The 13,127-nt window shown below is 42.0% G+C and overlaps 1 protein-coding gene across 2 annotated transcripts in view; it reads left to right on the top strand.

The window, feature by feature from the left end:
• Positions 1-732: 732 nt before the first annotated feature.
• Positions 733-13,127, top strand: part of ACE2 (angiotensin converting enzyme 2) — a 63,977-nt gene continuing 51,582 nt past the window's right edge. Inside the window, exon 1 of one of the 2 annotated variants that reach the window (XM_033427928.2) lies at positions 733-850. The gene's annotated coding sequence lies outside the window, so the exon portion shown is untranslated. Of the gene's footprint in view, positions 851-8,336; positions 12,664-13,127 lie in introns of those variants that run through there. The other variant, XM_004269657.3, reaches the window with a different exon arrangement.

Here is a 13,127-nt window from a genome sequence, read left to right as displayed (position 1 = left end):
TTTAGTGTAATTCTTGATAGGTAAGGACTTACTAATGCCATCTTATTCACTGTTTTCTAGCTGTTTTGTAGTTCCCTTGTTCCTTTCTTCCACTCTTGCTACCTTCCATTATGAATTGATGATTTTCCATAGTGGTATGCTTTGATTCCCTTTGCTTTATCTTTTGTGAATCTACTGTAGCTTTTTGTTTTGTGGTTACAACAAGGCTTACATAAAACATTGTATGGCTATAACAGAATATTTTATGCTGATAACAATTTAACTTTGATCACATACAAAAACTCTCCCCTTTTACGCTCCCCTTTTATGTTTTTGATGTCAGAATTTTTTTTTTTTTTTGCAATACGCGGGCCTCTCACTGCTGTGGCCTCTCCCGCTGTGGAGCACAGGCTCCGGACGCGCAGGCCCAGCGGCCATGGCTTACGGGCCCAGCCGCTCCGCGGCATGCGGGACCCCCCGGACCAAGGCACGAACCGGCGTTCCCTGCATCGACAGGCGGACTCCCAACCACTGTGCCACCAGGGAAGCCCTACATCTTTTTATATTGTGCATTCATAACCAAATTATTGTAGCTATAGCTATTTTAAATAATTTTGTCCTTTAACCTTTATACTAGAGTTAAGTGGTTAACACACCACCATATTACAGTATTAGAGTATTCTGAATTCTTTACCAGTGTGTTATACATTTTCATGTGTTTTCATGCTGTTAATTTGCACTCTTACATTTCAGCCTGAAGATTCCTTTCAGCATTTCCTGTAAGGCAGGTCTACTGGTGATGAACTCCCTCAACTTTTGTTTGTTAGAGAATCTTTATCTCACCTCCATTTTTGAAGGACAGCTTTGCTAGGTAAGGTATTCTTGGCTAACAGTTTTTTTTCTTTCAGCACTTTAAATATATCGTCCCATTTTCTCTCCCAGCTTGCAAGGTTTTTGCTGAAAAATATGGTTATAGCCTCATGGGGGTTCCCTTGTATGAGAGAAAAATTTTTTCTCTAGCTGTTTTAAAAATTCTCTCTTTGGCTTTGATTTAGATAGTTTTATTATAATGTGTCTCAATCCAAGACAGAGAAGACTGTCTTGGATTGAAATTTGGGGGCGACCTATTAGCTTTGAGAACTTGGATGTCCAAATCTCTCCCCAGGTTTGGGAAGTTTTCAGCCATTATTTCTTTAAATAGTCTTTCTGCCTCTTTCTCCCTCTCTTCTCCTTCTGAAATTCCAATGATACAGACATTATTTCTCTTAATGGTGTCCCATTAGTCCCATAGGCTTTCTTTATCCCCTTTCATTATTTTTTCTTTTTCCCAGAGCAGCATTTAACTGGAGCTGTGCCCAGCCATGTCCTCCCCGTCAGTCAAGGCCAAATTCAAACCCTCCTAAACCTTCCTCAGCCTATGAAACCTTCCAGAGACAAAGATTACACAACACCCTTCAATAGTGTATGTCAGTGTTGACCACTGTCAAGCGATTCTCCCTTAAGACTAAACTTGAATTCTTGCCATCATGTCCTTTCAGCCCATTTCATCCTGTCCTTTTCTTGGGAGAGACAGAGCTGTCTGGATAATATCTCCTACATATTGACGTCAACAAATTTCAAGGCAGAAGTACTATATCATTTTCATCTATTTTTAAAAATCATAATTATCTTCTTCTTCAACAATCTTACTAGCTCTTTTGAACTTGACCACATCCTACGGAAAGAGGCAGGAGTTGAAAGGAAAACACACTGACAGGTTAATCCCAGTTTTCTTACTGGGTGACATAGAGCTAGTTACTGATCATGCTGAGTGTTTAGAAAGTAACAACTTCCACAAAGGTGGTTGTGAACACTCAGCAAGGTGATCTACAGTAAATGCTTTAAGTGTTAGTTTTCTCCCCTGTCATGTTAAAGTCAGGGCTAATTATTTGTATCGATATTTTGTTTTATTTTTTCCTTATTTCTCCTATTTGTTATTGAGACCAGTGCAAATGCATGCATATTCATGTCTAAACAGGATTAGTTACTTTGTGCTCAAATGTCTTGGCAGCTTTGCTATTGGGAGTAGGTAATTTACTATTCTGCTGGCCCTGACTGAGATGTAAAGAGGTGGAATCACGCACACATGATTCTTGAGAGTACTATGTTCATAGTGCCGTCTATCTAGGTCAGCGTCCCTTAACCTCACACTTGACATTTGGGGCAAATAATTCTTATTTGTGGGGAGCTGTCCTATGCATTGTACAATGTTTAGCAGCATCCCTGACCTCTACCCACTAGATGCAGGAGCACCCTCCACCCAAGTGGTGACAACCCCAGATGTCTCCAGGCATTGTCATTTGTCCCCTGGGATGCAAAATCATCCTGGTTGAGAGCCGCTGCTGTTTGTTACTGATATAGACTTGCTTTGAAGAGAACAAAATGACTGCCACACCATCTGAGGTTGTCATCTGTGAACCTATGATCTCTAATTACTCTCTATTCCTGAACATTCTCACCCTACTGAGAAAAACAGCTTTTCACCGAAAAAGGGTAGAGCACCAATGGCCTCCCTTCAGTGAAAATTGTGAAGATGAATGCAGTAAAAGGAATGCAAGGAGGAACTGTGTTTGTAACTTGTGCAAGTTTGATGTCATTGTGGGACCATTTTTCAAGCTGTCCAGCTACACCTGTTATGCTTCTTTATGCCTTGACTGTCCCTCTCTTCCATGTCTGTAACAGGAATTCCTTCGAAAAGCCCTTTCTGACCACAAAGAGTCTGGGCATGAAGTCAGACTGCTGAGGTTCCAACCCCAGTTCTGTTCATTTCCAGCTTTGTGATCTTGATTCCATGCCTCGGTTTCCTCACCTAGAAATTGAGGGTGGTGCTAGCACTTACCTTATAGGGTTGTTGTGAGGATTAAATGTGGGGGCACATGTAAAGCAGTTACATTCTGCCTGGCACATAATAAGCACTCAACAGAGTTTGGATTTTATTATTACTGTTACTGTTATTAGTAGTATTAGTCTCTATGATTCAGAGTCTCATCTCCTTTGTAAAGCCTACCTGACTGACTCCTTGTGCCCACTCTGACCTCCTATTTCTCTGAAATCATGAAAAGTTTTATATTCTTACGAATCAGAATTTGTTCCATCATCTTTTATCTGTGTCTTCTGAGTAAAATTTCCCAATAACACAGGATGCAATGAGCCAGAGATTATGTGTTCTATATGATTTGCATTCTCTCATCCATCTCACTTAATTGGATAAGTAGTTGTTAATACTGTTGAGGGGATCTATATCCCTGGAAAAAATTGGGTAGTGGTTTGGGAAAATATCTTTTCTTTCCTATTAGAACTTTCTTCTCCCCTTGCCCACTCTTCTTGGTTGTATCATATATATTCAGTGGGTAGAGACATCAGCATGCTATTGAGACTGAGGTGGAAACTCCCTCCAGACCAAGGCACAATTCAGGAAGATCTTACAAGCTCTGTCTTCTGTGCCTGAAATTCATAAGAACCCACATTCATGGTTGGAATGAAATCTCTACAGAAAATATCCCAGAAATAGTGGGACATTCTACAGTGGGTGGAATACGCATGACCTATATTACATATATGAAAAGCATCCCCTCCTACTCCCTTAAGGCAAAACCAGGTTTAGCTGGAGGTCTACCATTCTCCAACATGAACCAGATGTAAATCTTGATTAGTCTAAGCCAATTATGCTAGTCCTCTGAGAAAGCTTCCCTTAGTCTTAAAAAAGTCATTAAAAAAGAGAGAGATTCACGGGAAGAAACTGCTCCTCTTTCCATGTTGTCATTTCTAGATGTGATGCTTGAAATGAATGTAGCCATCTTGTGACCCCAAGGGAAGCTTTAATCAGAGCAGAGCCAACATGCCAAGGGTAGCACGGTAGAAAGATGGAAGAAACCTGGGTCTTTGATGGTATCATTAAGGCGCTAAGTTAACTAACTCTGGATTTAACATATCATGGTCTTTTATTTGCATGAGTTAATATGTTTTCCTTGTTGTTTAATCCAGTTGAGTAAGAGTGTCTTCTTACTTGCAACCCAAGAGCATCCTATCTGAATAGATAATTTGGAAAGACCTTGGTGAAGTTATTAAGAGATTGTATAAGTTAGCTTTTTGCTACACAAAAAGCCAGCCTAAAACTCCGTGGCTTGAAACAACAGCCATTTGTTTAGTTCATGAGTCTATGGGTTGACAGTTTTGTCTGGGCTCACCTGAGAAATTCTTCTGGTCTTAGCTGCTCTCACTTATGCGTCTGTAGTCAGTTGCCAGGGAAGCTGGGGGCTGGCTGGTCTAGGATGGCCTCGGCTTGGTTGTCTCATCTCTGCTCCAGTGGTCCCTTGCTCAGGCTTGTTCACTTGATAGCTACTCAGCCTTCAGAGAGAGAGAGAGAGAGAGAGAGAGAGAGAGGGAGAGAGAGAGAGAAAGAAAGGATGGACTGGCCCACTATTACTTCTGCCACATGCCATTGGCCAAAGCAGATTCAAGAAGAAGGAAATAGACTATATATCTTAATTTTTTTTTTTTTGCGGTACGTGGGCCTCTCATTGTTGTGGTCTCTCCCGTTGCGGAGCAGAGGCTCCGGACGCGCAGGCTCAGCGGCCATGGCTCACGGGCCCAGCCACTCCGCGGCACGTGGGATCCTCCCGGACCGGGGCACGAACCCGTGTCCCCTGCATCGGCAGGCGGACTCTCAACCACTGCGCCACCAGGGAAGCCCAGACTATATATCTTGATGGAAGAAACTGCAAAGTCACATTATAAAGGGTGTTGATACAAAGAGGAGTAAAGAAGTAGTTTTGCAATCTACTACAACTATCTTATAGTGAAAGATAAAAAAACCCTCTCCCTGATTAGCTGAGCATCATGGTAAACAGTGGGTTAAAATGTGGACACCTGTACTTGTTAATCAGACTTAGGCCCTTTAGTTAACCTCTTTAAGCCTTCATTTATAATCCTATTAGATGGAAATTATCATAATTCCTTACAGGGTGACAGTGAGGATTCCAGAAGATACTGCTTGTAAAGTGCTTAACATAGTCCCTGGCATATAAATATTAACCATGATTTGAAATCTATAAAGACAGGCTTGTATGCTCTGGTTAATGCCCTAGAATCCTCCCTTCCTCTCTCTCACTTTTCCTCCTTCTCCTGTCCTTTCTTAGTTAAACAACACTGTGAGTCATTTCTTATCCATTCTGCCACTCCCCTTTACCCCATGACTATTCTAGCTGGCAGCTGCATCACAGCATCCCCATACCTGTCAGAGGCTTGTGCCTCCAGTGGAGCTCTTTAGGATGCCGGCTTGCCTATGCCTGATGTTCACTGATGGGTGTATTGGGGCCTGACCTAATGCCTTGCCTTGTCCTGGGCCTTGTTACTTCTGGGGTTTTTTGGTGGTACACGGGCCTCTCACTGTTATGGCCTCTTCCGTTGCGGAGCACAGGCTCCGGGCGCGCAGGCTCAGCGGCCATGGATTATGGGCCCAGCCGGTCTGCGGCATGTGGGATCCGCCTGGACTGGGGCACGAACCCGTGTCCCCTGCACCGGCAGGCGAACTCTCAACCACTGCGCCACCAGGGAAGCCCGACTTCTGGTTTTTGATAAGCAGCAGCTCTCTCTTTAGGGAGAGTGCCAGGTTGAAATCCCAACTGAGTAATATATGGAGATTTTTGCCCTCCCCCACTGCTTTTCCAGTTTCCCAAGGAGTATGTTACTTGTCGGTATAGATCTAGACTACCAAAAGTGTCTCTAGAGTGCCCCATGCTCCCGAGCGTCCTAGATCTTCCAGAAACATAATATGGAAGAGTTGGAGCTATCCCTAACTTTCAGGTTCATGTTGAATTTGTATGGAACTTGGGCCTAAGGGCTTCTTGACCAAATAAATTCAGAGAGGATGCTGAATCAGCTTCCAAAGATGATCAAGCATCCCAGCGAGCTATAACTGACTCCTGCGCCCCAGCTAACCTTAGAGAGATTCCACTATTACAATAGGAGAGGCGAAAAAGCTTGTGACGGTACCAATCACAAAATCCAGGGGAAAGGCTGAGCAGAGAAAGATGCTCAGTATGAGAGTTCCTCCAAGTGTATTCTCAAGTTTTCAACGTTCATGATTGCTTAGTGATTTCATCCTTGCAGAAATCGCTGAAGCTTTGCCTAACCTTATGTAAAGCAATGTCAAAACTTTGGGAATAACTGAAATCCAAAAATAACATCTTGTAACATAATGGCATTATCCAGATTCTAAGGCCATGAGGCCTTGATTCCTTTCTGGATGGAATCCAAATTAATATTATTAATATCTACCACATTCTGACTGTCCTAGAAAAGATGCAAGGCTGCCCTGGGACTTATGTTGTATAGTTTCTGGTTTCTAGGCATTGACATATTTCTCAGCCAAAGAAGATTCCTGATGAGATTGATGACAGGCTGGCAAACCTTAAGAGGGTTGTCAGTGGCAAAGAATGAAGAAGTAGTAAGACTCTTACCCAACTGAGCTTCTAGTTTTTATGTATTTGTGGTGACATTTCATCAAAAGCCAAGATATTTTGATTTAAAAAATGGTAGATTCTGAAGTCTCAGGAAAATTCTTATAATTCCAAGTGCATGTATCCATGTGGGCATGAGATTGAAGCTCAGATGTTATGTTAGGCCCTTGAGGATTTATAATGTGATTTATCTATTCCCCATCTCTCTGATTTGGCCAAGGTAACTAGCCTTGGCCAAGCCCTACCGATGACCCAGACCAGATACGTCCCTTAGAAGTGGAGGAGGGAATGGTACAGTGTCTCCAGGATGAACGTGCTGGACTTCAAGAAGACAACTGCTGTTGGACATTTCTAGTTGGATCTGAAAACATGGCTCTTACACTCAGTCTGCAGACTGAGGTAGAGGTCAGTAGGGATGAAGGCTTATTCTAAGATATTTAGAGCCAATTAGGAAGTATTAACCAAAGTGTAAAAGTCTTCAGTCACCCACAGACTCTAGCTGACAGGCAGGAGCTAGCTCCAAAAGGAGTCTTCTATGCTTTGAATGCCCATCAGTGTTTCAGCCTTGACCTGGACTGGGTCTAAGCCGCTTGACTTTGACTGTATGTCATGTCAGCTGCGTTCTCTTAACGTGCACCTTGCTTCAACTCAACCATCCTGTGCTCCTGAGATGTGTCTGCTTTTCTGTAAACCAGTCAAGAAATGTGATGCTCTGGCCAAGTTCCTGAAATTCCCTTTTATCACTTCCCTGTACAGTGCACAGATGGCTCCTCTAGGGAGGGTTGTTTCAAGTAACTTTCTTCCTTCTTATCCCATCCCATTTTCCTTTTGAGGTCTGGACTATGTAGTACTTTCCAGCACACTGGGATCCTGAAGAAGTAAGATCCTTTCCTCTTTGCCTTAACTGAAAAGGCATATTTGACTAACAACTCTCAAATTTATATCGTCATCCCTGAGCTCACTGCCAAACTGAAGATTTGTATATATCGTCTCTTGTATTTCTCACAACCTTGACTGAACTCCTCCTTTTCCCTCTAAAGTGTTTTACCTGCAACCTTTTCCCCATATAAATTGATGTCAACCTCATCCTTCTCATTGTTCAATCCAAACACCCTGGAGTAATCCTTGCCTTTCTCTATCTTTCACAGCCTACATCTAATTCAGCAGAAAATCCTCCTGGTTTCATTTTCAAATTGTATTCGAAATCTAGCCACCTGTTCTTGATACAGCAGCCAGAGTGATGCTTTTCAAATGTAAATGAGATCATGTCACTCCTCCTTTAAGACTCTACCATGGATTCTCATTTCACTTAGAATAAAGGCTCAAGTTTTGCTTCTAAGGCCCGAGATATAAATTTATACTAGCGACTCTAGTGTTACCTGCTATTTTGTACTGTCTGGACATGGGAATAAATTCGGCTTACATGGCAAGCACTGTACTATTATAAATTCAGAGCAATAATAATCCGTACAACCTCCCTGGAATCCACAGTTTGGCCTCACAAACTTGAACTCTGTCTGTTGAAAATATTTGTCAACTTGGTTAATGAAGATTATCTTTGCTCTATCTGTAGGAAAAAGGGGCAGCTATGCAACTCGAAATGTAAACAGGAAAGAACTTTAGCTTTTCCTTTGGGCTAAAGAGTCAACTTATTTATTTTCTGTAAAGTACTTATAAATTCACTTTGTGTGATAAATATGTGGTCAAAACCAATTGGACTAAAGGCAAATCATTCTTGGTCATGTGGAGTTTTAAATTCTCTCTACTTTATATTCTTGATATCCTTTCTTCTTTTTTTTTTTTTTTTTTTTTTTTTTTTTTTTTTTTTGCTGCGGTACGCGGGCCTGTCACTGTTGTGGCCTCTCCCGCCGCGTAGCACAGGCTCCGGACGCGCAGGCTCAGCGGCCATGGCTCACGGGCCCAGCGGCTCCGCGGCATGTGGGATCCTCCCGGACCGGGGCACGAACCCGTGTCCCCTGCATCGGCAGGCGGACTCTCAACCACTGCGCCACCAGGGAAGCCCCTCCTTTCTTATTTCTGTCAGAAACATTACTCTGTCAATTTTAAGATAAGAAGTTACACAAAACATTCTTTTGCTCCGACCGAAGTTGTCTTCTTAACTTGGGGAGCTAGAGGAAATTTTTGCTATAGCTATTTAGCAACCTCACCATTTATGATTCGGTTGGAAGTGGACAGAAAGTTGAGCAGTAAGTGAAAAATGGATCTCAAAGTCTATGTACTTTGCTCGAGGAGAATGAAGACCCACCCTCAGATCTGAGCCTATGAAGAGGGAGTGTTCTGATTGAACTCCATGGTTATCTGGTTTCCATTTAGCTCTTAGCAGACAGCAAATCAGAAACAGGGAGGGGATTCGTGGTGGGCAGGGCCACTCAAAGTGCATTCTTCAAGAAGTGGCACAGAATTCAGAACCTGCAGAGACAGCAGTTAATAGCAATAAAGCTGTTTGGAGCCATTTAACGTAAAGCCCCGAAGATGTTATCACGTTATAGCCTAGTCAGTAAACGCTGTCCAAGATGATGACACTGAGTCATCTGGAAAGAAAAAAGAACACATAAAATAATGTTCAGGCAACATCCTGATTAGATGGAATGTATTTTAGAAAAATGTCTTCCTTAAATGATTAAAAAAAAGCAAAACTAGTAGAGTCAAAGCAGTGCATTTTCATCTTGCTTATGTGGGGCCTGCTTATTCTCAGAATATGACAGTTTTCCTACAAAACGCTTATGGACGAGTCTCCAATCTCCCTCATATCTCAAAGTCCACTAATTATCATACAGCTCCTCGCACTTTGAGTGGCTTGTATTACTAGGCTCCCAGCATTTTTCTCTGTGTTCTCATGTATTAATTCATAGAATACTTACAACGTCCCTGTGAGATGGGTAAATATGATTATCAGCTTTAAAATTAGATGTGAGGGAAATATCACCTGCTGAAAGTCACACAGCTAATCAGCGGCAGAGTCAATCCGTTAAGCTACCTAAGTCTTCATCTAAATGACAGTCCCATGATGGAGGAGAGCTGTCTATGCTGGGTGTCCTTCCTCACGTCTGCACTGTGCTTCAAATGACATTATTTGAGACCTATTTACTCTCTTCTTTATTTTCCTCTGGGTACTCTCCTGTGTCTCTCTAAACTTGTGGGTCTTAGAAATTAGCGTGATGCTCTAAATTCTTTTGTATCTAATACTTCTAGTAACAAAGTCTAAGATAGTCTAAGATGGCTTTGCTTTCTGGTGGCAGCCATGTTGGATTGATTTCTCATATTAAGCTTTTATTCAACCCTGCTTGACTGGGCAGCTGTAGTAGCTCGCTGACTGACATCCTTGCTTCTACCCTTACCCCTCAGTGTCTGTTCTCTAACCAGCAGTGAGAGTGATCCTGTTAAAACGTTTGCCGGATCACTTCTCTGCTTGAAGTCCTCCAATGTCTTGCCACATTACTCAGAGTAGAAGCCAAAGTCCTACAGTTGTCTATAAGGCCCTCCTTAGAGCTTCCTCTCCATCTTCACCTCCTGCCACTTTCCCCGTGCACTGGGCTCCAGCCACAAAGGCCTCTGATGTTTTTGAGACCTTTGCACTTGCTGTTCCCTCTGCCTGGAACAGACTCCCCTCAGATATTCATGTGGCTTTCATCCCTTCCTTCAGGTCTTTGCTCAGATGTCATCCTCTCATCCCCACCCCATCATTCACCCTCCTCCTTTCCTGCTTATTGTAAAGCCATAGTGTTTACCATCAGCTATTTGTTTCTTCCTGCTACCCCACCTCGTATAATATGATATCCAAGGGAACTTTTCCTGTCTTATTCATTAGTGTATATCCAGTATCTAGAATAGTGCCTAGCATAGAGTAGGTGGCCAATAAATAATTGTTGAATCAAGATTCTTTTTTTTAATTGAAATATAGTTGATTTACAATGTTGTGTTAGTTTCTGGTATACAGCAAAGTGATTCAGTTATACATATATATGTATATATTCTTTTTCAGATTCGTTTTCATTATAGCTTATTACAAGATGAATATACTTCCCTGTGCTATACAGTAGGACCTTGTTGTTTATCTATTTTATATACATGAATCAAGATTTTTGTTGTTTTGGGCATGAACTGTTGTTGATCAGAGGACTGCTTATTTCTGTGCTGTGTGGTTCTTTCAGGGACATTTAGAGCTAGTTGTAGAACTTTACATTTTGTTAAATCCCTTATTGAAATGGAAGATACAAAGGAAATGAGGCAGACAACATCTTATTTGTTCCTAGTGAATCCCTAGATATATATTTGGGACCAGAGATATATATTGTCCAAGTGCAAACCGCATTCTAAAAATGATATTTCATAGTTTTTGTCTGGCGTCAATACCAAAGTCTTCCATCTACCCTTCTGAAAAATAGAACAGGTTTCCTCAATTTCCACTCTCCTGTTTTTCTGGTTCTTCATTCTTTCACAGAGGATCTGTTCCTTTAGGCCAATTGTTTTTCTGGGTCCCATCCCCTGGGTCTTTAGTGGACTCTTTCCATTCTCAGAATGGTCTCAGGACACTTCTGGGCAGCTGTCAGAACATCAGCATCTTCTCAGTGGAAAGTCAACAAAACTTCCAATAATTCAGTCATCGCTTGCAGTTGGCCATTGTGAGCTAGTTTTCCTACAGGATTATTGTGACCAAATTCTCCTATTTCTCTCGCTCCTCAAAATTTCTTGGCTTCTAGATTTCTCCTGCCTCACTGTTATCTCAGGCTCCTTGTTCATCTGTTTTAACGTTCAGATTTCATATCCTGCTTTCCCTATTTCAATTTGATCACGTTAATCTGATTTTCTGCCTCAGTGTATTGAAGTTGGACTACTCCCATTTTTTTCCTGAACCCAAGAGCTTCATTCAGGAAGCAACCTGAGTAGAGTTGTGTTTCAGCTTTTATTAAAGTAACATTCCACCTCTTGGTTCAGAGCCCCACACACTGCCCCCTTTTCTCTTGACCAGTTTTTCTCTTAATGCCTGTGAAAGCGAGTGGATCTCAGCTTCCTTGAATGTGGAAGGAGCCTGACTGAAACTGCACTGATCCCCTCAGCTCACTTTCTTTTAACCTTCTTGATCATAATTGCTTAAATGTGTCAATTACTTTATTTCTTAGAAGGATCATGTCTTTTGATTCATACCAAGGGTAGTAAGAATCCACCTCTTTTTTTAATATTTATTTATTTGGCTGCATCAGATCTTAGTTGTGGCACATGAGATCTTTCATTGTGGCATGCAGGCTCTCTAGTTGTGGCACGAGGGCCCTGTAGTTGTGGCGCGTGGGCTCTAGAACCTGCGGGCTTCGCTGCCTCGTGGCATGTGGGATCTTAGTTCCCCAACCAGCGATCGGACCAGGGATCGAACCTGCGTCCCCTGCATTGGAAGGCAGATTCTTAACCACTGGACCACCAGGGAAGTCCCAGAATCCACCTCTTTTTGATGTAGCGGAACCAAATCCATCATGGTCACCAAAGGCCCATGTCCCTGTGCTGCTCTTTATCTACACCTCCATCATTGCTCTTAGACTATTGACAGCAACTTAAAGGCCTGTACTCTAGATTCAAACTGCATGCATTCGTATCCTGGCTCTACCACTTCCTGGCTGAGTAAGGTTTGGTCATTTATTTAAGTTCTCTGCGCCTCAGTTTCATAATCTGTACAATGATGATAAAAATATTTGCCTCTAGGTTTGTTGTAATGCTTCAATGAGATATTCTAATGCAAAGCACTTTAAACAGTTACTTATTATTTTTTTCCTCTTCTACAATAACATGTACAACTTCGGAATAAGGAGAAGTAGTGGAAACTTTTTTTAAAGGCTTGGTTACTGCCATTTCACCTGGACCTGGAAGACTTGTTTTTTGGGTAAAGAAATGTTTTCCCTGTGTGAAGGTTTCATAATCACAGTCAAGCAGGCCCATGAGCCCTGCCATTTAAAGTGGCTCCTCTCTTGTACCTATGACACTCATACCTACACCCTGGGAATGAGGACAGTGGTCCAGCTCCTGAGATTCTACAGGATAACCACTAAAGTCTCTTTGAATTCTATGCAATGATACATGGCTATGGGTGACCAGAACTTGAGATGGACACTCGCTGAATTTCGTACCATGTGGTGGCATTCTGATTTCCTTGTGACCTTGACCAAGCTTTGAACAGGTAAGTGAAAGGGATGGAGGCCCACCGTGAAGTTAGTCATAGAACCAGTGTTTAGCACGATCATCTGAGAAAGAGAAAAGGAGCCTTTTAAGGTTTTTCCAAGTTAAATCAGGAGAGTTAACTTGTGGAGTGGAGGGTGGTCTCATAATTTTAAAAATTGGCCCTGGAAATTAAAATTTATCAGAAAAAAATGAATTCTATAGAGACAAGGGCAAAATTGTTTATTTAGGAAGGGAAAATGTTACCCAAATAGAGATTCTGTGAATATGAGTGTAAAATAAAAAGGAAGGAGAGAGAAGTGACTTAATGGAATTGTCTCTAAAACGTGTAAGTCCCAACATTACCCCCGTGACCGCTAATTCTAGAGTTCGTTGGTCACTGTAAAATCATAACACCTTCAGTGTATCTTTAACAGATTTTAAGGAACATACTAAGCAAATGGACAAGTTTTGATTTGGCCATAA

The sequence above is a fragment of the Orcinus orca genome, chromosome X (genome assembly GCF_937001465.1).
Source record: "Orcinus orca chromosome X, mOrcOrc1.1, whole genome shotgun sequence".
Classification (NCBI taxonomy): domain Eukaryota; kingdom Metazoa; phylum Chordata; class Mammalia; order Artiodactyla; family Delphinidae; genus Orcinus; species Orcinus orca.
This window is presented reverse-complemented; position numbering and strand designations above follow the sequence as displayed.